The 27,868-nt window shown below is 34.4% G+C and overlaps 1 protein-coding gene across 3 annotated transcripts in view; it reads right to left on the bottom strand.

Moving 5' to 3' along the window:
• The window catches only part of DMD (dystrophin), a gene marked incomplete at its 3' end in the record, with an annotated part of 2,106,393 nt that overhangs the window by 1,804,906 nt on the left and 273,619 nt on the right, over positions 1-27,868 (bottom strand). The window lies entirely within an intron of this gene.

Genomic DNA, 27,868 nt, shown 5'->3' on the forward strand with positions numbered 1-27,868 from the left:
ACCTGGTAGCACCCAGAGGAAGGACAGCAGGTTACCAAGAAGAGACTTGATACCCTATGAGCATACACAGGGGAAGGAAATCCCCCTCAGGAACAGTCATAGGGGAGGGGAATAATGGGAAAATGGGAGGGAGGGAAGAATGGGAGGATACAAGGGATGGGATAACCATTGAGATGTAACAAGAATAAATTAATAAAAAATTTAAAAGAAAAGATGTTGAGCATTTATTTAAGTGTTTCTCAGCCATTCGATATTCCTCTGTTGAGAATTTTGTTTAGTTCTGAGCCCCATTCCTCAATTGGTTTATTTGGTTTGGTTATGTTTAGTTTCTTGAGTTCTTTATATATTTTGGTGCTTTCTTAGAAAACTGGGAATAGCGCTTCCTTAAGATCCAGCTATTCCACTCCTTGGAATATACCCAGAAAATGCTCAACCACAGAACAAGGACATATGCTCAACCATGTTCATAGCACCCTTATTGATAATATCCAGAACCTGGAAACAGATTAAATATCCCTCTTGATATCAATCCCAGTTGAAGAATTGATAAAGAAACTGTGGTACATTTACACTATGGAATACTACTCAGCTATTAAAAACAAGGACATCCCGAAATTTGTGGACAAATGGAAAAAACTAGCAATAAACATACTGAGTGAATTAATCCAGAAGCAGAAACACTCACATGGTATACACTCACTTATACTTGGGCACTAGCACAAAAGACATGTCCCACGAAATTCTTCACTTACTAGGAGATTGGGATAGATGCGACGACATCCTACTGACTGTAGGTAAAAGGAATATAGGAGATGGGGAAATAGAAGGACACAGAGGGTCCTAGAAACCTACAAGAACATCATGATTGGTGGATTTGGGCCCAGGGGGTCTGCTCAAACTATTGCACTAACCAAGGAAAATACAAGTAGTAAATATTGAACCCCTACTCTGATCTACCCAATGAACAAGACATTCTCCACAGTTATGAGGAGATTGGGGACTGACTCTGACATGAACTCTGGTGCCCCATATTAGGCTACATCCCCTTTGTGGGGTGGCCTGATGGCACTCAAAAAAGAATAAGCAGGCTATAAAGATGAGATGTGATAGCCTATGACCATATAGTGGGGGAGGAGGTCCTCCTTGGTCTTAAGCCTAGGGAAGGTCAATAGGGTGAAATCGGGAGGGAGGGAGGAACGGGAGGATACAAGTGATGGGAAAACAGTTGAGTTGTAATTTGAATGAATTAATTAAATAATAAAAAAGTAAATCTAAAACTTATTGATATGATCAGGTCCATACTCATTCAAAAATAAGAACACTACTTAAACTAGTTCATCAAATAAAAGTAATTATATGTCATTCATGGTAATTATTAGTCACCCTAGTATAATTAAAGAAAACCATATGTAGTATTTATTTAGCAAATTTAATCTTAATCCTTTCCCTCTAATCTCTTCCCCTTGATTAATAAAGGATTATTTATTTTTCTACAACTACTATATTCTCTAATATATTTATGACCCTCATAGAAAAAAGGTTTCCTAATAACCAGGAACATAGCTTAGCTCCTTTGTATTTTATTTCCTACAAATATTAAAAACTAACAAAAACACTATTTTATAAACATAAATATTTTAAGGGAGGACCAATCCAAGATGTCTAAAACTTTTAGTGCTTCTTTCTTTCTAAAGCCAGGAAATTACAAATAAAAATGACATTTCTTGGCTTCAAAATAAAAACTCAAATTGAACATCTCTGCAAATTTATGCTAAGAGATTAGGCCAAGAAATTATTAAGAAACAGCTTTATAAAAGTGATCAATATAGAGTTATTTGTTTTCCTAGGCTGAAATTTATTATTGAGTTGAACTGACAAAAATTAATCTACATTCATTATTAAAACATTTTTCAAGGTTTTAGTATTAGTTAGAATTCAATAAACTAACGTATGTATATAGTATGTAAGGTATGGTTATTTACTTAGGTCATAAGGACTGTTATGAAATGCCTCAAAGTAAAAAACTTATTTCTTCTTTCAGTAGTAAACTTTCATTCTTTCTCTTAATAACAGATGAAATATGGTAAAGATTTGTGTTTTCATAACGAATGTATAAGTATACTAAACTATGCCTATCTTTAAATAAAAATAAGATTAAAGAAGAAGAGTGTTTGATATTGTACAGAGCAGATCACTGTTATCCTAGATGGCAAATTTTATTCTCCTTCACAAAATACCTTCTTATTATTTAATTGTATTACTTCCTCGGGCTACTATACATACTGTCAATTTTAGCATTATCCATATGGTATCACAAAAATCAGAAATAAATTATTTGGAAGCTTCTCCGTTTTTGACAAATTTATTTTTTTGTCTAGAGGTATTTTTAAAGAAGTAGCTTTTCCTTTACTTCATGGCTCCTTCCCCAGTAAACTATACCTCTTATTTCTATTATTACATCTACTACTTTTTTATTTTTTACATATCCATTTATTTTATTACACACACACACACACACACATACACACACAATGAACTATAGACAGCAAGAAGTATCAGGAAACAATCAGGAATTATATAAATGTTATATTCATAGTGTTTTGACTATATGTATTTGGTAGCATTAAAGAAAACATCTTTCCCATCTGTGTGAGTCTAAATTTCTGAATGTAAATCAATATCTATCATATCTCCTCTCTGTCAACTTAAAACATCTATCTAGGCCTAAAAAATCCTAACCCCTAAACAACTAAACTTAAAATAAAAGTAGACTAATACTAATATAGCTTAAGAGATCCTCTCTATTGCCATCAATTTCATACAATTTCATAACAAAAAAGGAATAGACTATTTGAAATGATCAGATTTTAACTGGCTTAGCACAAAATTCTAGACAAAAGTCTCTAAATGGTATATAGGGCCATTCTTAAAAGAAAATCAACTTATTTGCAGTTCTAATTCCTTTTCCCTTTCAAATCCATGAGTATTCTCTGTCTAACACTAGAAATAAAATGAGTCTCTTATATACTATATATATTATGTCCACAACAAAATTTACATTGGAGCTTAACATATTTATGTGGCTATGTTGGGAACTGGAATTTAATGGCCAATACTTGAAGCAAGGTGCAGATACTTTACAGATGGATCACTGCCATTTAATTGAAGTGGGTTCTTGCTTTCACAGGATTAGGATAAGAAATGAATATAGTAATTAATAGCTGATTATCCTTGTGACGTCTCTTGGGAAGGTGTACAAAAACTTTTATTCACTCTAGAGATAGAGGGGACACTGGTAAATCAAAGAAGAGTTTTTTTCCTACACAGATTGGTGGTGAAGCTGAAAGTTTACTAGGGTTAATTACATGAACATTAGAAACTTAAAGGCAGCTGTACCACTAAGAAGTTGTATAAACAATTTATTGCAGCTTTTCCACAAAAGGTCCCAACAGCATTGTAATAAGCTGCACCACTGAAGAATCACTTGCACAATTTATGGGCAGCCACACTTCAAAGGAGTCCCCATAAGCAATCATTTTATTTTATCTTTTCTGTAACCTCTAGAAGTGAGAGGAGCCTCTGATGGATCTAGTGGAAAAGGTTTAAGAGCCCAGTAAGCCTTTGTGACTTGTCCATGTGGGGATACTACTATGCTATTAAGACCTCATGGTACTTATGACAAACACAATGATTTATTAGGCAGTGATCATGTCCAACTCAGAAGAAGCAGATATACAACAGTGATGAAGAAAGTTTACTCCTTCTGTGTGAAATCTCTGAAAGTATCTGTTTCCTACTTGAATTTCTGCAATGGGTCTCCAACCAGAAGCTGAAAAAGTTCTGCCAACATGATGATAGACTTTCAGAGGCATGAGTCAAAATAAAATGTCCTTCAGTATAAATAACCTAATCCCAGAAATTCTGTTACAGCAATAGAAAGTGTACCAAAATAGAGTATTTGAAAATACACAAGAACACACTCAAATGTTTTTTAAAAAGCAAATAACCTTCAAAATAAGCCATTTGAAGACAGTTTTTCAAAGGCTTTTAGGTGAAAAAGAGTTGTGATTTTATTTTCAATTAATTTCAAATCTCAATATACAAAGCACTGGAGGCAGCATAGAAACCTTGACATTATGTGCAAAATTCTATGTATCTACTGTATAAATAGCACTAAATGTGAGAGGTTCAGCACACAAATATGTTCAGTAAATGCCCTGTTTCAATCATAATTTTTGATGCCAGAAGAAATGCATCTGAAATGAATTACTTTATGATGTTTTATCTTGGCATAAAAACATAATATTATTATAATGCATTTTATTGTAGCTACAGAATCTAGGATGATTATTAGTGTGTAATCGCTTCAACAACAGTTTTAACAACATTTAAATAAATTCAGATGCTGTTTGTTGTTTTATACTAGAAAAAGATAAACCCTAAATGAAAAAACTAGTATTATGAAGAATAAAGTAAAAAGTTATCATTAGAATCAATGTTCATAGCTTTCATTTTGACTAGAAATCCCTTTGTATATTAATTTGTTAGCAAACTGTGTAGAATGCAATGAAATAATCAAAGTAACAAAAGTTGAAAAATGCACACAAATTCAAGATTACCTGTGGGAACCAGGCCCGACTGGGCTGCCTGCCTTTCTTGCTGTTGCATGTCCTGTTTTTAGCAGCTTCCGTGTCTGTGTTTATGTTGGTTAACTAGTCATGGTTACCTCTCTGAGAATGCATCCCTCCCTTCCTTGGGAATTTCCCTGGTGTGCACAATCACCTCTTGAGAGATTTCACCTGTGAGTGGCATTCCTGCTTTGCTACCTATAAACAGGCTCTTTGGATGTTGAATAAAGACCCTCGCTCTCTTAGCACAAAGGACCCGCTGTTTTATTGTGTGTTAAATCCGCAGTCCCTGGTACCGAGGTGACACAGGCACCACAAATGGAGGTCCCACCAACACTGGGGAAAGAAAGGAGGAAGCTGACGGATGGCCCAGGGAAGCAGGCCAGCGCCTCATGGAAGTAGGAAACAGGCATATTGGAATTGGGTGCTGCAAGTTCTTCCACGGTTCTGGTGGATCAACTAGTGAGATTGTTAGAGGATCAAGGCACCGGGATTAAGCATAAAACTGTTAAAGATTTTTTAAGAACAATATAATTGAGTAGTCCTTGGTGTATGTTATCAGGAGAGCTAAATATCCAAGATTGGGATCAGGTGAACTCTGACTTCCAGAGGATATCACAAAAGGAAGTGTTCCTATCACTACCTTTTCATTATGGCATCTCATTAGAGATGCGCTTAGAAATAAAGATGAGAAAATAAGAGAGCAGCTAGGAAGTATGGAACATGCCCTGAATGAAGTACAGGAGGAGCAATCTATAAAATCTTTGGCCCTGTCTGAGATTGCCTCTGATATATCTTCTCTAATTCTGAGGAGGAAGAGGCAATTTTAACCTCTGAAATACGGGCCCTAAAGAAGTTGAGGGAATGTAAGATCAAAGAAAAAGAAACTAGAGATCAGCCCCCAGCATATAACCCAGATTATTAAAGTCAATTATCTTTAGCAGAGCCTTCTGCTCCCTTTTGGGGAGTAGTCTTTCTAGTAGTTGAAGTGCCTCATCCAACTAACCCAGGGCAAACGCAGAGACAGCATGAAGCCCACCAGTTTAAAGACATAAAACAGCTTAAGAAGGCAGTTGTAGCTTATGGTCCACATGCCTCTTTTACTATTGCCATTTTCAAATCCTTCACAGGAAAATTTTTAACACCTAGTAATTGGCAACAAATGTGTAGAGCAATCCTCAGTGAGAGTGATTATTTGCTCTGGCGCAGTAACTATCAATAACAGTGTATTCAGACCACCGCAAGTAATGTAGCAGCCGCAGTTCCGCAGAGGAACGTGAATATGCTTGCAGGCATGGGTTTGTGTACTGAATTTAATGCCCAGATACAATATGACCCAGCTTTATATGCACAGATTACAACTTGTGCCACGAGAGCTTGGAAGTCCTTGCCTAATAAGGGGACAGGAAAGCAGCTGTCTAAAGTGGTCCAGGGACCCTCGGAGCCCTTCCCGGAATTTGTTGATCGCTTTATGCAATTGGCAGGAATGATTTTTGGAGATGTGGAAGGAGCCGTTTGTATTATTAAACAATTGGCCTTTGAAAATGCTAATACGTATTGCCTTATAAATATAAAAGTGTGAATGACTATCTGAAAACTTGCCAAAGTACAGATAATACTCACATAATGGGGCAAGTAATAGATTCTGCTGTTCAGGGAGGGTCACCTTCTGGCGGAGTCTGGCCCAAAACATGTTTCAGATGTGGCCAGACAGGACACTTCAAGAAAGAATGTTCTCAAAGGGAGACTGGACAAGCTCGAGATAGAGTTGATCATACCAAGCCAGGCTTATGTCTTCATTGCCAATGAGGATATCACTAGGGAAACGAGTGCTGCTCTAAGACAGGCAAGATAGTCCATTGCAGGGAAACAGGGCTCGGAGTCTGCTCTGGGACCAGTGGAGACAGGTGTGCGGAGCCTTGCAGACACCTGCCCTTCAAGTGATTCAACCTGTGCATTTTGCTAATGACTCCCTTGAGGGGGAGACTTCAAATTGTTCCCGCAGGTTTGCCATTTAAGAAGTTGCTGGAGTGATTAGAAGACTGCCGTGGTGGCACAGACACCTGGAGTGGTTCCCTTTCCTGTGGATGCATGTAAGTGGTCAAGGCCTGGTGATCTATCCTGAAAGGAAAGATTTTGGAATTACTGCCACTCTTACTGTCGCCATTGCTGTGGCAGTTACCGCCGCCACTGCTGCGGACATTACCATTTCCTAGTCTGTTTCTATTGGGCATACAATGGATAAACTCTCAGGCAAGGTGGCCAGTGTATTGGTTACTCAGAATTCCCTAAATTGTATGATACAATTGGCTATCCAAAATCTTAATCAGCGAATAGCCTTATTACAGGAGACTAGAGAATTTCATTCATTATGGGGGATGCCTTCATAAAGGGCCTACAGATGTTGGGAAGCTTGCTAAAAAGCTGAAGCAAGGCTATTGTGCCATGCATCCTACTATGTGGCTTAGGAGGTTTTCTGTTCTGGAGACTATGCTGCATGAGAAAGCAACAGGCATTTCAACAGTTCCATACCAAACAGGTCCTCATGCTTTTGGCAGGGCATAACCTCCCTGCCCAGACTTGGCTGAGCCTTGATAAATGAGTATCCAATGCCAGGTAAGACCATGGAGGTACCTTTCAACCTAAGACAGAAAGGTTTTGATGCGCAAAGCCTTTCCAGTGATGGGTAAGATAGGAAACTAATGTCCTGGCAACCTAAGACAGGAGCTCATTTGTATTTTATATAAAGGGGGCACCTGTGGGAACCAGGCTCAGCTGGGCTGCCTGCCTGTCCTGCTGTTACATGTCCTGTTTTTAGTAGCTTCCGTGTCTCTGCTTATGTTGGTTAGCTAGTCATGCTTATCGCTCTGAGAATGCACCCCTCCCTTCCTTGGGAATTTCCCTCGTGTGCGCAATCACCTCTTGAGGGATTTCACCTGTGAGTGGCATTCCTGCTTTGCTACCTATAAACAGGCTCTTTGGATGTTAAATAAAGGCCCTCGCTCTCAGCACAAAGGACCCGCTGTTTTATTGTGTGATAAATCTGCAGTCCTTCACCCTTGACCATAACCATGAATTTAGATGTTCTATTTGAGGAACCCAGACTTCTATGCATGCAATAATGTATATGAAAACAACCTGAAACTTATAATGTACAACATAAGTGTCTCTGTAAATGTATCAAAAATTGCACTCAGTACCTCCCCTCATGGTGCTAGATAATTTCATTAATATACCATGCTCCTACCTTTACTAATGAATAGTTAGTGTGTTTAGTTTTTTAACATGTAACTGTAAAATATTTTTATTAAATTAAATTTATTTTCATTGGCTCATTAAAACTATCAATGTGGTACCGTTAAATATTTAATATATGTATACTTTGTGTGATATCTAAATAAAAATAAAGATATCTATCTCCTCAAATATTTACCATTTTTTATAGGGAAAATGTCCTGGGGCTGGTGTGATGGTTCAGACATTGAGGAGGACTGAGGATTAGATTTAAGGACCCACTTAAGTGCCAGGTTGACACAATGGCTTATCTGCTACTCAAGTGCTAAGGAACAGGGAAGGGGAGAAGGGGAAGAGGGAGGAAAAGGAGGGAAGGTGGGATTAGGAGGAGAAGAGGGATGAAGTTATAACCAGGATGCAAAGTGAATTAACAAAAATACTAGGCAGCACAGTGGTCACATCACATTTTCATTTATATCTTATGTTATTATGATAAAACATTATACTTTTTATAAGTTTTAAACTATAATTTCTACTGTTCTATTGCATCTCTACAGTTACTCTAAGATTGATACATATATGTACCATAAATATGAGAATACTTATGTAGACTATTTTTGTGTTTCAACAGGATAAATATTACTATAGACACATCTATAACAAAAAATGTGAAATCAGCAACAAAGCAAATGAGAAAACAAAGTAAAATACATCATTGAAAATTACTTATATAAGGGTTGGAGAGATGGCTCAGAGATTTTAAAAAACTGCCTGTTCTTCCAAAGATCCTGAGTTCAATTCACAAACATGTATAATGAGATGTTCTGACATGCAGGCATGCATGTAGACAGAGTACTCTATAAATAATAAATAAATAAATATTTTTAAAAAGAAAATTACTTACATATTTCTGTCTTCTCAACCAGCAAATATTTTTCTCTTAAGAGTTTTATAACTAACTTATTTTTACTCATAAAATATTCATAAGCATATTAATATGATAGGCAATGAAGAAAATCTCTCCTAGAAAATTTTATATGAAAACTGTTCCCTGGGGATGTCAAGGAGTAAGAACTACTATTTCATAAATTTCTAAAAGTGATCAATATTTTTTTTATTCTCTCTATGAGAAAATTTCACATGATTTTTTTTCTGTCATGACATTAAACTTGTATATCTTCTCACAATTAACCATTTCTGGTAGACACATTTATTTAATATAACTAGCATATTTTATCACCTAAGATTAGCGCATCAACCTTTCACCTGTTACTAATTTTTATATTCTTAAAACCCTCAGGAATATGAATGTGGGATATATCCAATGTGATATTCATGATTCACTAAGGAAATTATGGCAAAAAGTGTTGTTAGGAGGCAAACTGAGAGAGCATTAAGTGTAGACACTTAGCTTCCATTCCCACTAAAAGATGTACTAGCATTGTGCCCTTAATATAACTGTTTTCCTTTGAGATGAGGATATCAATTACTCTTCATATTATGGAACTACTGTTATAATGAAATGATTTGTGGAATTATTTCCATGAAAATTATATACAGAATGTATACTATTTAACAGTCATTACATGAGACTTTGAGAATGAGAGTCACTTTTTGGCAAAACTTACAGCTTGCTTGGTAGAAATATAAATAAGCAACGCATTTTGCAGGAATAAGGAAATGTACTTCCAGACAGGTATCACAGGGACACAAAGAAAGGGATATCCTGCTACTTGAGTGTTAGAAGAGGCATGTTAGAGAAGATGAAGGTCATTTTAAGTATAGCAGAACATGTGAAAACAATAAAGAAAAATGTTGAAGAGGAAAAGAGGAATTTTGATGAGCAGAAAGCAAGGAACCGAACACTAAATAAAAAGTGCACATTCTTTATTATGTGCAAGTGTCTTTGTTGACCCAGTGTAACTCACTAAGAAGGAAGTTGAATGCATTAAATTGCAAATGGATATGGCAAAGTAATAGAAGAGAAGAAATCTGTGATTTGACCTCTTGTCTACAACCAGATAAAGTAATATAAGTGACAGTACTATGATGGTTTGTGAATGGCCTCCATAGGCTCATAGACTTAAATGCTTGGCATCCTGGAGTACCATTATTTGAAAGAATTAGGAGTTATGGTATTGTTGGAGAAGATATATCAGTAGGAGTAGGCTTTTGGACCTCTAGAGTCCAAGACAGTCCCAGTGACTCTCTCTTACTGTAGTCTGGAGATCCAGGTGGAGAATTGCCAGCTATATCTCCAACTCCATTTCTGCCGTCATGGCATCATGACACCTAACATAATAATAATAGGATAAATCTCTGAAACTCTAAGCGAGGCACAATTAAATGTTTTTCTTTATAATAGTTGCTGTGGTCATGGAGTCTCTTCACAGCAATAGAACACCCACTAAGACAGAAGTTGATGCTAAGGAGCAGGGGGTATTGCTGTGAGAGGCCTAACCATTGGGCTTCTTGTTGAAATACAGACTTTTGGACTTTGAATTTGAAACATGGATAGATGCATTAAGCAAGACTTAATGGGCCATACTATCAGGAACATTGAAGAAAGCTATGCTGAGCGCAGTACACATATGATGGCCTGGATCAAGAGTTTTTAGAAAAGTATATAAGTAAGAAACCTAGAAAACTTTCTTGTGATATTTTAACAAAAAAAAAATGTGGCTGCTTTCTGTCCTTGTCCAAAAAATCTGCCTGAGACTAAAGTGAAGAATTTTAGATGAATGGAAATGGGAGAGGAGATTCCAAGGTAGCATAGTATTGACAGTGTCATATGGTTATTACTGGCCACTCATGCTGATCTAAAATAAAAAAGGAGTAAGCAGAGGAAGGAAAAATACAAGTTGTAGTTCAAGAGGAAAAGAAGCACTAGAAAGTGTAATGAAGCTAAGTCCAGTGCTTAAAGAGATAAATCGTTAAAGAAAAGCCTGATGCTAAGATGAATATAGGAAGTGGTAACCACAGGGCAAGATCTGACCTAGCTAAGCTCTCAACATGAGAAAAGGAATTAAGCCAAAGCTTAAGCACAGAAGGAAAGTATAGGAAACAAAAGGTGGATGAAAATATATTGGAAAGAGGAGACCAAGTTCCAGTCCCAGCAAGTAGCAGGACTTGCCACCTTTGACTCTGGACATGAAGATGCAGAATTTGTACTTTTTCTTGATTGTTCCTGGTTTTATTTTTATTCAGTATTTCTGCACTATGTTCTTGTTGCTCCCTTTTGAAATAGTAATGAATATTCTGTATGACTATATGCTGGAAGTATGTAATTTGCTTTCTGACTTTGATTTTACAAGGGTTAGAGTTAAAACACTGCCTTGACTCTCAGAAGAGACTTTTACCTTTGAAGTTTTAAGTGTTATTGAGACTGTTATAGATTATTGGGACTTTGAATTTGGACAAAATGCATTTTACATTATGGTATGGCTATATACCTATTGAAGCCAGGGAGTGCAATGTGGTCATTTGGATAAGAATGACTTTCATAAACTCAGTATTGAATGCTTAGTCAAGAGGAATTAACACTATTAGAAAGGAATAGGAGGTATGGAGTAGGTGTGTCCTTACTGGAGGAAGTGTTCACTGTGGGTGGACTTTAAGGTTTCAAGAGGCCAAGCCAGGTCCAATAGCTCCTTCTTTCTACTGTCTAAGCATCTGGATTTATAACTCTCAGCTACTATCTAGCACCATGTCTTCCTGCATGCTGCCATGCTTCCTGCCATAATGGCATTTGACTAAACCTCTGAAACTCTACACAAGCTCCAATTAAATGCTTTCTTTTATAAGAGTTGCCATGGTCATGTTGTCTCTCCACAATAATAGAACACTGACTAAGTCACTAAAATCTTAGAGAAAATAAACAGTTCTGTGAAGAAGATTATCCACATGGCATAAAGCAATGATATATATAGATATAGATAGATAGATAGATAGATAGATATAGATATAGATATAGATATAGATATAGATATAGATATAGATTTCATGTACCAAATTTTTTTTGAGCGTCCATGTACCCTATTATTCATTGTAATGCATTTGGATCACTTTAATTGCTTAATTTATGTTACATATACTAATTGTTTTCCTTGTTATATTTTCATATATGTGACACATTTTGATCTATCCCCTATTACCTTCTCTTGTTCTTGTGTCTTCCTCTTATGAACATGCAACTTCTCTAGCTATATTGTTTGTTCTGGAGACTATTTATATTTGGTATGTTTGTTGGTAAACACATTAATTGAAAATACTTATTATTTCTGTGAAACAACATAAAAGTTATGCATGGGAAAAATGTTAAAAGTAACAGTGTAGGAACACACAAAGTGAGGAAAGATAAACATAATTTTATTTCATTAAAAAAATATGAAGTTGCATGAAAGAACTATTAATGTTATAAATTATTTTATAATTTTACTACAGATGAAAGGGAAACAAAAAGATAAGAACCATGTGAAAATAATGGTAAATACTAGCTAAGGCTATGTAATACTTGAAAACATAATAGAAGGCTCTCAACTAAGGACATATTTGGAAAATGGATTTGTCATGTTATTAATGCTACAAAATAGCAATGTCAACTCAAAGAGGTTAGAGTGAAAAATGGTATAAAAAATACTTTCCATTAAACCTGAGTAATAGCCTTTGATCTTAGGATTTTAGATTTTGAGGGCATAAAGTAACATTGGTGGTCAGCTTATAATGAGGAGGCCTAAAATAATTAAACTTGCACACAAAGAACAGAAAAAAAACTGCCAGTGTCAAAGAGGTCCCTCATTTGCCATTCACTCTGCCATCAATGCAATACATTTTGCACAACTCATTACACTATAAAAGTTGTTCTTAATAGAATTATATCCTTTCTCAATTCCAAGATAGTGGCTGTCCAGATCAGAACTACATTTCTAATATTTAGCATATAATATTTTACAGGTGATGCTCAATAAAGGTGTTTAAGATAATAAAGTCCATATTTACTTTTCACGTCTCGTCTCATTTTTCTCAATAGAAGGAATTAATTATATTAACCTGTGGAAAACAGAATAGTGATTCTCTCCTAAAAATATTCACTTCCTAATCTGGAGCATCTGTGAATAAATTATGTTACAGGACAAGGGGGAATTTGGGTTATGGATAGAATTAGACTTGCTAATAAACCAACTTTTGATGGAAAGATTATCCTGAATTATCCAGTGAGGCCAACATAATCACAAGGGTACTTAAACATAAAACTGCTTGACCTGACAAGGTGAACCAGAGTGAGCAGCATAGGAGGGACATGGATGAGTTCAGCTTGTTTTGAAGATGTAATAGGAAGTTTGACAGGAGAAATTTTAGTAATATCTAGAAACAAGAATAATGAAAGATTTAAAGTTTACAGCCTGTATTTTCCTTGGCTGATGCCTTAGTTTGAGCAGGACCTCTGGGCACAAATCTGCCTATCATAATGTTCTACTAGTAGATTTCTAGGACCCTCTGGATCCTTCTACTTTGCTATTCTCCCATGCTTGTCTCATCTAGAGTCCAAATAGGATGTCCTCCCCACTGTCCCAGTTTCCTGGTACTTGAAGGCTTTCATTCCAATGGTCAGAACATTCTCCACAGTTGAGTGGAGAGTGGGGTATGACTTTCTCATGTACTCTGGTGCCTCACATTTGACCATGTCCCCTGGAGGGGGAGACCTGGTGGCACTCAGAGGAAGGACAGCAGGTTACCAAGAAGAGACTTGATACCCTATGAGCATATACAGGGGGAGGTAATCCCCCTCAGGAACTGTCATAGAGGAGGGGAATAAGGGGAAAATGGGAGAGAGGGAAGAATGGGAGGATACAAAGGGTGGGATAACCATTGAGATGTAACAAGAATAAATTAATAAAAAATTAAAAAATAATAAAATAAAATATTGCTCACTGAAAGAAAGAAAATATGATGTAGTAGTATAAATTATACCTCCTTTCAGGGGAAAGCCCATGAGAGCTCAACCCTAGAGAATAACCTACAGGCAGCAAAATAGTGCTGAGAGCAGGAAAAATAGTCTTCTCCGGCACATCAATTGTGTATACAATACCGAATGTTCAATCTTGAACTTGTGCATACAAGCAAATTTATATAGATAGAACAAGTTATATTTAGCAATATATATATATATATATGTTTTATATATTATGTTTATTTATATTATGTTATTTTTTATATATGTTATGTGCATAGCAACAATTAATTTTAAAAAGGACAAAACATTAGAAAGATAGGAAGGATAGGTATGTATATAGGAGAGTTGGTTTGGAAGGAGGAAAGAAAAGGTGGAAATTATATAATTTAATATCAGAAAATGAAAAATATAATACTTTAAAATTATTATTCAGTCCAACTAAAAATAAGAATAAAGAATATTTCAGTAATACACTATGATTTAAGTGATTTCAAATATATTTTTGAACTAGAATATATTTGTAGGTGTGAACATTTTAAGGGTAAAACTTAGTCATTATTGATTAATATAAAGACTTGAAATTTATTCTGGTAACATGTCAGGTATATAATAATTACTTTTCTTAGTAGTAATAATAATAATAGGTACATCAAAATAATGACAAACTTTTGGATTCAAATTGGAGGTGAAATTATATTCCTGAAAACTGTGACAGAACTGTTAATTCTATAACTATTTGCACATATTGGCCCAAACAGTAGCACCATTAAAATATTTAAATATTACAGTTCAAAAATAGAAAGTGCTTCCCTCCTTGTGGCATACATTTTAATGGGTTGAAAATTCATTCAGTATAGAAAGAGAAAATAATCAGTAACATGTACACAACATTCATTTACCAATGTTATGTTAATTAGATGATTTATAATCACATAACTGGCCATCTAGCACAGGTACCTCTTTGGCTTTATTAAAGAAGGATAAAACACACACACACACACACACACACACACACACACACACACACCACACCACACCACACACCAGAAAACTGTAATATATGCCATATGCAATGGTGCATACCTCTTATCTCAATGTCTGAGAGGCAGAGGTAGAAGGCTCATGACATCTTTGGTCACAGATGAACACTGTCTCACCAAATAACACAAAACAAAACAACACAAAATGCATAGAATCCAGCTAACACTATGGATTAAGAGCCAAGAAACAGTTACAGGTAATATTTTGTGTCTCCTCTCCCTGTGTTCACTTAGAAATGTAGTGGAAAAATTGTGTGGATAATGATGTTTTCTCACCAGCAGCATTCATACCTCTATTTCTTTGTACTGGACTTTCTCTATTTTGAAGCAAGTTTAGTAAAAATTATAGATATATATTTCTTTCAGGAACAACTCTCAGTAAGTAACAGGAATCTATAAATACAAAACCCCATGGAGCAGATGTTAGTAGGATACTGGGTCCAGAATGACTCAGAGGAAAACTTTTCTCAATTGTTTTACCTTCCCTGGCTCATTTTCGATGTTCCTTCCTTTATGCTTTTGGGAACCATGTACCAACAGACTAATTAAACCACTATGTGTTTCATTAAGTTTCTTTTCTTCTTATTTTTTAACAGAGGATCTATCTATATAGTCGTAATGCTGGGACTACAGGCTGACAAGGAGTGTAACATCTGCCCTGGTATTTTAATGGGCTTTAAATAATCCAAATTAAACCCACATGAGTACTAGACCTTAATTATGTACCAGAAATGCAGCTTGAGACAATCTCTTCAGCAACACCAAACTTCTGAATAACCACAGTAATTATCCTTTAGTTTTGGTTTGCTGGTATATTTTGTAGAAAGCACCAGTATACTATGAAGGAAAGAATAAGTGGGAGACAAGTATAAATGCGACTGTTACTCTTAACCACATATGTATTTTCCTCAAAAGCTTGTGAGCAGCTTGGTAGATTGCATTATTTTCTCATAATCTTTCTTTCTTATCCTTATTTGCCCTGCCTACCTGTAGGTGAATTAAATCTACTGATTCATTGAAGTCTTCTTGGTCATGGGAACTGTCTTCTGTATTTTCAGCTTGATAATATGTCAGTTTTGAGGTAAGGCTTTTTTTTTTTTGAGACAGCGTCTTTGTAAGTAGTCCAAATTAATCCTCTAACCTTGTGCAGCCCAGGCTGGAACTTGCAGTACTATGTCTGTGCATCAGCTGCCAGAGGTCTGGGATGTAAGGCATGTACTGCCACAGCTGGCTTTCAGCCAAGGCTTAAGAATAATGAAGACTTTTCATTCCTTCTGGCTCTTTCTATTCTTGGCAATGTGAGATTAAAGTTCATTTATGCTTTTTTCACAAATGAAAAGACACATGGAGTTTAAATAGGTATAAAAATCATACTATTAACTGTTTATCTAAAAGAAAGAAATATGAATTTTCAAAGAGAATTTTCTTATAAGTTTGCTTAACATAGTAGATAAATAGTAAATATTTCTATGTGAATCAAAGCCAATAAACAGAAGACTGTGTATAGCTTCTTCATTTAGGGAAATCACAGGTTATATTTCATTACTTTCAATTAAAACAACTAATATTTTAAGGACTATATTTGAAATTTTAAAAAATATACTGTCTTTGAAAATGTATACCTTGATTTGTCTATGCATCACAGCATTCACAACTTGAACACTAAAGCAAGCAGTTTTCTTAGACATGGCCAAGTATTAGCACAGACAAAATTCAATTTAGAAAACAACTAAACAGCAAGCAAGTCCTAAGGAAACACAGTGGCTTGTAATAGCAAAAGCCAGTACTGAGACAGTTCATTTAAATATTGTATTGAAAACTGAAAACACTTAAAGCAGAAATACACTTACAAGTAATCATTCATTCTCACTCCACCAAATATAGAAGTACGGAGCCAGTGTTTATGAAAGACCAAGCCAAAAAGTATAAATAGAATAAAAGCCAAACCTTTTCCATCATAACAGGGGAGATTTTGCAGCTATTAAGAGCACTAGACTTAGCTATTGAGGACAGAGTTAAAAAATTCATTACCAAAATTCAAGGAAATTCCTGGAAGCTAATCAAAGAATAAGACTTTTGTGAGAACTAATCAGGTTCCAAAGACAACAGAAGATGTAATCTGTGGACCAGAAAAAGTCCAAAGCCACATAATTTTTATTCAGCATAAATTGCTACTCCTGATGACAAGGGCTTAAGGTCAGTTTCTGTTAAGATTCATAAAATGCTTTATTTTTATCAATTATATTATGAAATTGAATAGAAAGTAATTTCTTTCTTTTCTAATATATATTAAGGATACTTCTCTCTGTGGTAAAGGATCTCTATTTCAACTGAAAAAATATTATAAATAAATTTGAATTTAGGGTAGTCTATAAGTTAGATAACAATTTAAGGGCCCACTCTCCTCTCACATGTGAGTCCCTGGGGTCAACAGTAACAATACAAACACTTAAAAGCTTCTAAACTAATTTTGTTGTTTGTACCTGGGTGTGAGTGAAAAAAACCTTGTGAAAAAACATAACTTAAAATTGCAGAAGACTTAGAAATTACAGTGAGAATCTGGACCTCTCTATCACATATAACAAGTATAAGAACTTTTTAAAGGAATTTTTCTAAATTAAAGTTGTACTTAAGTTTATATCTACAAATTATAAATGTGATTCTAAGGCATCACCACCAAAAATACCTCAAGATAAATTAGCAAATCGTTTTTCTCTATGGTTAACATGAAATTTGATTATATATACACGTACATACATATGCCTTAGTCACTCATATATTTTTGTTTAATTAAAGAAACCAATATCATAAAAGGATCATTCAAATGTGGAATTGATCGTTCTAGCAACATATTACACAGTACAGTCCATATACAAAACAAATCATTTCTTTCTGATAGGCCCTGTGAATTCATAGAATGGAAGAAACGGGACCTTTAAAATACAATACGAAAGTGGCTTAAAATAACCAGGTCAGCAAAGATCAGTAAAAAGAACCAATACTGGCTAAGAGAAGAACACTATTGATTGGTAAAGTTATAAGAGTGGAAAAAGAGGTATGTGTTAACTTTGGGTGCTAAATTTAGACAAGTATTCATTGATTAAGACATAAAATTTCTAGAAAAGGATGTTCTTTGTGGATAAAAATCGGTCTGTATGGAGATCTTTCACTATTGAGTAACTTAACTGTGGAGTTAACGTAAAAATAAAATGAATTAGAGTTACTATGATACAAGATAAGACAGAAAAACTGCATTATTGTCCATCAATATTAATAAAATGAATTTTGAAAATAAATTACTTCCTAAATTTAAAACCTAGAGAAAACACTAATATTTGTATCACGAACCCAAACATTATGGCTTTCATGTTTCCTTTTCTTTATCACTCATTTTATTTGCATTGCACAATTAATTAGAGCCCCAATTTAATCATCAAAACTGATAACTGTAGTTTTCCAAGCACTTAAGAACACAATTTATGTAAATATATTACCTTATATATCCCCAAGGAAATTAGAAAACTCTCTTTTTATTAGTTATGAAAGAGGATATAAAGCTAATTGTTTTTCTAGTTCTAATTCTGTCATGGCATCTTTGGTTTTAGATAAGGGTATAAAATACATTTGACAATGAAAGTGTGCAATGTAGTGTGAAACTCCACAGATTTAGAATCACTATTCAAACTGTATGGAAGTTCTCTGAGATGTGTAGACTTTGGGTTTGGTTCATTTTTGCACATAACTTTATATTCTAGGTTTCAAAGATTATTATAATAAATATTATAGAAATAAAAGCCTAAAATAAAATTTTAACTATCATAATAATATCACAAATGAAGAGAAACACTGATTGATAAAATGATAGAATGATATATAAGTAGATGATAAAAGACTAGATTATGAAGTATTGTTATTTCATGAGATTTAGGGGCTGAGGTGTCTCACATACTGCAAACTAGAGTATCAGGAAAATCAGTGATGTAAATCAAGGGCCAAAAAGATGGAAGAAGAATGATGTAGAATGTAATGTGGATGTAGGGATAATTATATTTGGAACTATTTTCATAAACTATATTTATTAATTAATCTAAGTGAATAATTACTTTCATTTTTTAATGTATCAATAGTTATTTTATTCTTTTGAACATTAAATACATTCTAAATATAAAAAGAAGAATAAAAAAACCAACAACAAAAAGAGGGGAAGCTCTGTCCCTAGGTAGACAGCAGACCGTACTTTCATAACTTTTCATACATAATTTAAATTTTTCTTTTCAAAAATTCTTCATGAAATCTAGTTCATTGGCTGGGGACAAATCACAGTGACAGAGAATTTGTCTAGCAATTGAATATTCCCAAATTTTGTTCTCATTACTCCAAACAGATTTTTAAAATGAAGGCATCAGGGAGATTGCTCAGTAGCTAAAGATGCTCACTTCTTTTTTTTTAAATTTTTTTCCTCCTTTATTAATTTATTCTTGTTACATCTCAATGGTTATCCCATCCCTTGTATCCTCCCATTCTTCCCTCCCTCCTAATTTCCCTTATTCCCCTCCCCTATGACTGTTCCTGAGGGGGATTACCTCCCCCTCTATATGATCATAGGGTACTTCTCAATCCTGATTATCTGAAACTGATCCCTAGAAGTCATATAAATGCAGAGGTATAAAACTTATTGCACAAAACTATCATCTGACCTCCACATGTGCACTGATAACTATGTGCCCTGCCCATATTTACACACACTCAAAGCTACTCTCATAATAATCCCACACAAGTATAAGTAAATAAGATAAAGATTAAGAAAAAAAAGCATTCATAAGAATAACAGAAATAAAATTGTACCTAACTTTATTATAGCTTATATTGATGATATTTTATATGTACATTTCTATGCATAGAAATGTACATATTCATGTCTATATACACCTGATTATATTTTGCACTCACAGATTTTATTATTATTAAACATTTAAAAATTTTACATATATATTTATATTATCATACACATATACAATAAGCTACCTATAGCAAGAAGAACCATGACACAGTCAGGTATTATACAACTGTTACATTCTTAGTGTTTTGGCTATTTCAAAGAGGATAATGAGCACCAAAGAACCTCCTTATGGAGAGGGCTTCAAATGTGGCAAAGAGACTACTGGGAAAAACGTCCTCGTTTTCACCTCAGACAGAATTCTGTCTTTAAAAGGCAAGCTTGGATGCAGGCAGAGTCGGCTGCCAAACTGTTCCAAGACAGGATAAGCAAGTGTTCAATAGCTGCTGCCTCACAATTATGTCTGTCAGATATATTGGGCCAGAAGGCTAAAGATGATGCTCCAACATTATAGAGAGTTTTGGGTGACTGTTCAGGTAAAAAACTGTCTCTGTCATCTTTTCATTTGGGAAGCTGCTATTCTGTCCTCCCTGTGTACTCAGGTAATTAATTTTATTCCTTCTCATGTCTCTGCTGTGATTGAAGACCAGGTAGCTTAGTGTTACAATTAAGCTTAGTTGTTTATGGATTAAGATGTTTTTAGGTCTAGATGGATGTTTTAAGGTCATAATGACAAGATGTAATGGAAACTGATTTACATTCAGAATTTTAGATTTTAATAATTTGAGAATTCATACTTCATACGCAGACTTTGTTCAAACTATGCCTAAATATATAACTTGTGAATTAGAAGAATAGGAGAATGCTAGAAATCAACATTTTTTCCTATAAGCACCATATTAAAGCTAGTTTACAATTGAAATAAAAGTAACCAAAGGAAAAAAAGACATTGGAGAGAATTCTGGAACATTATATTTGCCTGTTTCTAGATATTTCCTAAAATATGACTATAGTTTACCCTCACTTTCCTTAAAAATTCATTTTAATCCTTAAAACAGATTTAGCCTTCAAGATGAATTCTCCACTTGACCAACCTCTAGTATAACACTTAAATGATAGTTTGCAGTTTTAGTAAAGTCAACTTTATTTATTTCTTATGATTTTTCAATCTTACTTTCAAGTGGGAATATATTTTCCTTCTTCTTGTAAGGTTTATTACACTCTATCTGAAACCTCAAAGGAAAAATATCTCTTAACCTGAAACTACATAGAAAAAGATTGGTGTCATTTCTTGCACTTAATTGGTATTTACCTGCTATAAACACAGGAGGCTGTTTTGGTTTGTTCAGTTATGCATGTCTGCATAGGATCATTTACACCCAAATTGGAATTGTTTCTGGGCTACTATCAATGATAATAAGAACTTTTAATTCATGCCAATGATAACAATCCAGAGCAGAGATAGGGTTGACCAAGGAATCAAAGCAGAACCTTCTTTTGGTTTCATTAGACTCAAACTTAATGAGAGAAAAGAAACAATTAGCACCAAGAAACTTGTAAGCCTTCTTGGGTTTCTTTCTAAAATTCACAGACTGTGACTGTGATGGGAACTGAGGTAAAAAAAAATGAAAATTTCATTAAGTAACACATACATAAAAATAAATCCTGAAATAGAGCGCAGACATTCCTCTATAGAAAAGGCAAATGGTCCATAACAACAAGAAGCAGAATTCCCCTTTAATGTGCTTGTTTTATAAAATCCACTAGCAGCACAAAGCTTGATTTACTATCAATAATCAAATTAACTTGTCATTCATTTTGTAAATGGTATGTTTATAACAAGATGGCCCTATGGAGATACATGTATTTAAAGAGTCTCCTTATAAATTTTTATGCAACAAAAAAATTAATGCAAAATTCTAAAGGCAGTGAAATGTCAAAATATGAATATACATTAGTGCTCTTTTTATTGTTTCTTTGTTAAAATGTCTATTTTTTTACTTTATTTTACATTACGACATAACCTGGAAAGTATTTTAAATATTATATTTCTAAGTCCCTGTGGTTTTCCAGAGAAGGCAAATATTAAAGCTTGCATGCCAGAGAAAGCAATAATTAATGCATAAAATTTAAACCTTATTTTCCCACTTAAATTTATGTAACATCTCATCATTTTTCATTATTGCAAGCCTCCAACAATCTCACAGGTATTATTATGAGGAGATGAACAAGATTAAGAAATAAGTTTGAGTCCATGAATAGAATGTTAAGTTTCTCTGCAAGGAATATGATGGGAAACACATACTATAAGTATCACCTGAATAATAAAGACAACAAATGAAATTTTACTTTTATTTTTTCTTACTAACATTGTATTTATTTCTGTTTGGTATTGGTCTAGAGCTCAGAAAGGGTATGAATGTCATTGCTCCTGAGCAACTTTTGTCACTTTGTTCTCCAATTCAATTTGGCATCTACTTTCTCAAACCATTTACTTTTGTCTGTTTAAACTTTTGCATTGGCCTCTATGCAGGAAATTAACGCAATATTTGACCACCTTAAGAATAAATAAGTGTACTCAGGGCTTCTGAGACCACTCAATGGGTATAAACGCTTAGTGCCAAAACTCATAAACTGAGTTTGATTGTTGGCACCCATATGGTAGAAGAAAAAGAAATTTTACCTGCCAAACATACACACTAAATAAATCAGTTAATGTAAAAATTAAGCATGTTCAATGTTCACTTCTGAATAAATAGTTGCTATAACATATTATTTGTTCAATGTGGATATCCAAAAAGGTTAAAGCATTGGGCAATTGAATATGATCACATCACACTTGCATAAACAAATGGTAAGGTTTATCATAGATTCTATACAATGATTTAAATGAAATTCTATAAACAAGCCATAATTTCTTGATAATGTTAGTGTAATAAAAATAAAATAAAAAACTATCTTACATGAGTAAAAGTAATTTTGTGTTATTGTCAAATCATAAAGCTACTAGCACTGCTTTAAAGTCCTATATAATCTCAGTTACTATAGACAATTACTTTTGAAAAATTATTGATCAATATTTATACTCAAGTTCTCTGTCTTTGATGGAAGGTACAAGAGTTACAAGAGTATAATAATTTATGATAAGAACTGAATGTGTAGTATGAACTTTACAATAGTGGCTATTTCTATAGAAGGTATTTTCTCCCCTCCACCATCATATAGACTAGAAATTTCTAGCCAAAATAATACTGGTTATTTGTTAATGGTGAGTATAAATTTCTCTGAATGTAGTGTCTTCATTCTTTCCATTATGCTTTTATGCCTTTCATAGTATAAACTTAAAATGACATACTACAGAAAGAGAAATATATAATTGTAAAATAAATGTCTGTTACATGACTACAAAGTAAATCCTAAGGTGGGTTGGCTCCCAGGAATTTGGAAGTTCTTTTATGAAAAAAAGGAGAAATTATTGATATACTTCTATGAACAGCCTACTACAATTTTGCCTGCCTCTTTTGTCATATTTTTAATATAGCATTCCGCTCAAATTTTCCATTTTACTGTATCATTTAAATTTCATTGATATTCCTTAAATATAACAAAAAAGAGGTAGATAATTTCAGTCATTTCAATTTGTAGGTGTTTTGTACAGTAGCATGAATAGATTTCAATATCATGCTTAAAGCCTTGTTCTCTTCCCTTTTTAAATGACTTCTGAGTTGGTAAGTGGAACAGAATTATCAAGGAGGTAAAACGGAATCCCAATGCAGATGTGAATGTCTTTGAAAGCTAAAGAAGCAAACAATGCTAACAATCACAGCTATAAGAACTACTTATTTACCATTAAAAAAAAGCTTAGAAGAGAAAGATACTAACTTCCTGGAAGCAAGTTCAGGTTATATGTTTACAATTTGCATTCTGCTTACTTGGTGCTTTTATCTGAATTTTTGAGAGTTTTTTTTTGGGGGGGTTCATTATTCTTTTAAGATTCCTATCTTGTTGTACAGATATTATTCATATTATGTTATCTAAAGCTCATGTTAATGAAACAACTTCGTGAATTCTTTCCACTTTGAGCATTGCAGATTAGATGGATCTTGAGACTTATGCAAATTCCTTTAGTATTGAGAATTTCTAAATAACATCTCTAAATGCATGAATAAAAAATAGCCAATTTGGAACATCTATGATTATTCTCTGCATCAGACTCTGGCAAATTAGTGGGCACTAAAAATTGTCCAATTGATTCAATAACTAGAAATCATAAAATTCCTGCATATTTCTCCTTAGTTTTAACCTGTAGTTCTTCACTGTTCATCTTCCCCATTAAAATCACTAAGGTATTTTCAGAACAATAAAAGAACAAGTGAACATGGAAAGTTTGACCAAGACAGAAAACTGACAGAATTACAGAGGGCAAAAATGTGGGGCACACCTCACAATTTTCAACTTTGCATTCTAGTAAAAATACGATTCCTTGTAGAGTAAGGACTAAAGTGCCTAGTATGGTCAGTATTCTATATACTTACCTCTCTGCATAAAAAAAAATCAGATGGGTGTTATGATTACTATCATGAATGATCTAGTCATTCTTTTTTTGTCCTGGTCTTAAACCAAGGAAAAGGCATTTGAGCTTGCCTGTATGCATGAACACACTCTATAAGAGTAATCAATCCTTTTAAGGGTTTATCTATGAATAGGAGATTAGAATTTTGTGATTTCTTTGAGTAAAGAAGTAGAAAGAATAGTTTAAGCTTGACGCCTGCACTTTTTGTGGTAAACAGCAAGCCTCCTTTCCCACAGCTCTCTTCTTTCCAGCACCCAAAATCAACCCACAGCCTAGAGGGGCTGGAGGAGGGAGTACAATAGAAATGGAACCCCTTTGCAGGTGTTTCCACAAAGGAGACTGCTTAGTGCCCACTTAATTTTATATTTATATATTTTTTAAAATAGAGACAGAAATCATTTAAGCAAACCCCAGAATCTCCATTTAATTGAACAGATAATATGCAGACAGCTTAGCCTGCTGGCAAATTTGTCCTATGGAGGCCAATGCTCACATGTGGGCTTCTTCTCTGTGCCAAGCCACTAGAGTTTCAACCAGCACAAGAGCTGTAGACATTTCCAGCCTTCAAGCACCTTGACCTGATAAAGTACAGGCTCTTAAATTCAATAGCCTTGCAAAACAGGGTAATGCTAATGCTACATTTCTGTTTCAAACTCACACTAGGGTTACATAATCTCATAGACAGCTCCTATCATGGTTGACTTCAGGTATCCTCCCAGCTCTCTTCATATGCAGGAGGCCAAACTTTAACTGTCATTTTGACTATTGCTAAAAGCTTCCAAGAAGGTGTTTAACACAAATGCAACAGCCTGTTCTCCCGGAACCTGGCCAAAATTTCAGGGTTTTAAACCCCCTATAACTGCCCTACTGTCAGCAAGAAGTAGTTGGATCGATTACTTTGCCCCTTATCCATTTGCAAAAGACTGAAATGGTGTGCTCCAGGCCCAGGGACAAACAGCTCCAGGTTCCCCAGCACTCCTCGGTCCCTATCTGCTATTGCTTTTTTTTCTCTTTTCTTCATTACCTACATTTACATACTTTAACTTATACAAAAACAATGCACCGTTCCTCATTTTTAAGTATAGGAAAAGGTAGGCATGTTAGGATTCTCTACTTCAGTCAGCCTACCTCTGATGTCAACGCTTACCTGCCATGGGGGCGTGACACTGTCCATGGCCATATAAAAGGACAGACCCTCTGCATGGTCTCTCTCTTACCTATCTCTCTCGTTTCTCTATACCTCCTCAACCCCCTTCTCTCTACTTTCTCTCTCTTTCTCTCCCTCTGTCTCTCTCTCTCTCTCTCTAAGGTTCCCCTTTCCCCTTTTTCTTCTCCCCCAATATTCATTTAATAAACTCCTCTAGAGTATAACATCTGCTGCTAGGTATCTTGTGTCTTCTTTGTATCTACTTCCTATCCTTCATTGCTTTAATTATTAAATATAAAAGGAATAATGTATGTGTTGTCTACTGAAATGTATGCTACATATTGTTTTTTTCCCTGAGAATGGGCTACAGAAGATGGAGACAAAATTAAGAGAATCCAACAAAAAAAAGAGAAGTTTAAAAATGTTATGCATGGATTCTAGGATTATAGGCCATCTTTAGACAATCTAAAGCTGAAGGGCTATTTTTCCCTGTGTTCATTGTTTTTTGACCCACTTCTGAAGAAACTTCTGCTTGGAAAACAGAAGGCATCTATTTCTTATTTTAACTTGAAATTTTCCTTGAGACAGAAGCCATTACTTGTAAAAATCAAACAAACAAAAATCAAAATAAAAAACAAAAACAAACTATGCCTTAGTAGGTAGGTATAAAACAGATCCAAAAGGGTCTAGGGTGACATATTTCATAAATTATACTTTAAAAGATAAAAGATAATTAGTAAAAGTCAATATTGTAATAAGCAAGGAAATAACAAATGGCCTACAAAGTAAGGAGGAATATTTCTTATTATAACTATGAATTAAGAAAGCCATTTTTTAATTCTGTACTATATGCTCTATTCTTACTTCACATTTACCCCTCACAAATACATGGAGAATAAAAACTAGGCATTTCATTTTTGACCTATAAATTAGAACTCTGAATAATATCTAGGACTCATAACACTAAAGAGGTACTTCTGTTTTGCTAGTTGTGCTATCATCAGAAATGCAGACGCAGGAATGCACATATACACATTATTTTATTGATCAATTTGTTATTTGACAGTTTCATAGTTAATCTTTTTCTATTCTCTTTATTATCTTTTCTGTTCCAGTCAATCCCTACTCAATTTTCTACCAATAACTTTCTTATATTCATGATTTTGGGTTTGCTTTTTTCAAATGTTTAGTTCAAATAGTGCCATTTGTAAACAAAGTATTTTTGCAATTAGACTCATGGTCTTTAATTTCGCCTTTATCACGTATGGAAGTTCCTAGATCCCCACTTTCTTAAAGCTTTAGAATTATTTAGAAATTCATATCTTGTGAGTAACAAATATAATTCTTTGTGCCATTAACATATACAACATTTTTTGGTGTAAGTGTAGCCTAACACCAAATGTAGTATAACACTGATTAAAGTTTTCACTAACTCTGTCAGCAAAGCACGTGAAAGAGGAGGAACTTGACAACGCTCTGCTTATGTGAGATATGGATGCTGTGTTGAGAGTGTACTCTTACACATATGTATTCTAATTCATCTGACAAGAGGAATATAATGTTCCCCTAAAGTGTGTATATCCTAGAGTACAGAAGGATGCCAGAGCTGCTGAACACTAATGCTAAGCAAAAGGTCAGACCTATAAGAGTTTCACTAAGGCTATAACCTTGTAACAATCAGCTTATCATAAGCCACTAACATGCATGGGCACACTGGTAGATAATAGAAGGTAGGCAAAGCAAAGTAGCAGTCTTATAAGTGTGTGGTGACCAGGATAAAACCACAGATTGGGTATTTCAACCAAAGAGGAATGCAAGTACTGGCTTATATCAGCAAATGCCCACATTAAAGGAGCTTCAACTCAAGAAACCAAATTGGATGTATCTTTGAACAATGATTAGAAACAAGATCTAATACTGTGACACTAAAAAAAAGAAACAACAAACAAACAAAAAACAAAGATTACTGCTTTTAGAGAAAAAGGAGAGCTACCAATTCTTAAAAGTAAAGGGTAAACCTGAAAAGTTCCTGAACTTTATTAAGATGCTCTGAGAAAAGACTATTAAGTAACATGTTAAGATAAATAAGGTACCAGAGAAAATTAATTAGATCATATAAAAATGAAGTAAACAATTTTTGTCATCTTAAATTGTTTGATGGTAGAATTTTGCCATATAATTTAGTGCAAAGAAATGGGACTTGAAATTTCATTGTGAGGGATGCATATATAGTCCTCCAAATAATTCATGCCTTTGACTAAGATGTGTAGAAAATGCTTTAGTCTACAAGTTTTGAATATTATAAATATACCATAATTAACCATTGATACTATTAATCTTCATAGTATTTGCAATGCTTTTGCTTAAAGTGGTTGAACTCAAGTTGTTGACTAGAAACTCAGATTCCTCTTGTGACTGTAAATCACACTGCTATTTGCTAATCTTGACCATATTCT

This window comes from Acomys minous (genome assembly GCF_964271855.1).
Source record: "Acomys minous genome assembly, chromosome: 7".
Classification (NCBI taxonomy): Eukaryota; Metazoa; Chordata; class Mammalia; order Rodentia; family Muridae; genus Acomys; species Acomys minous.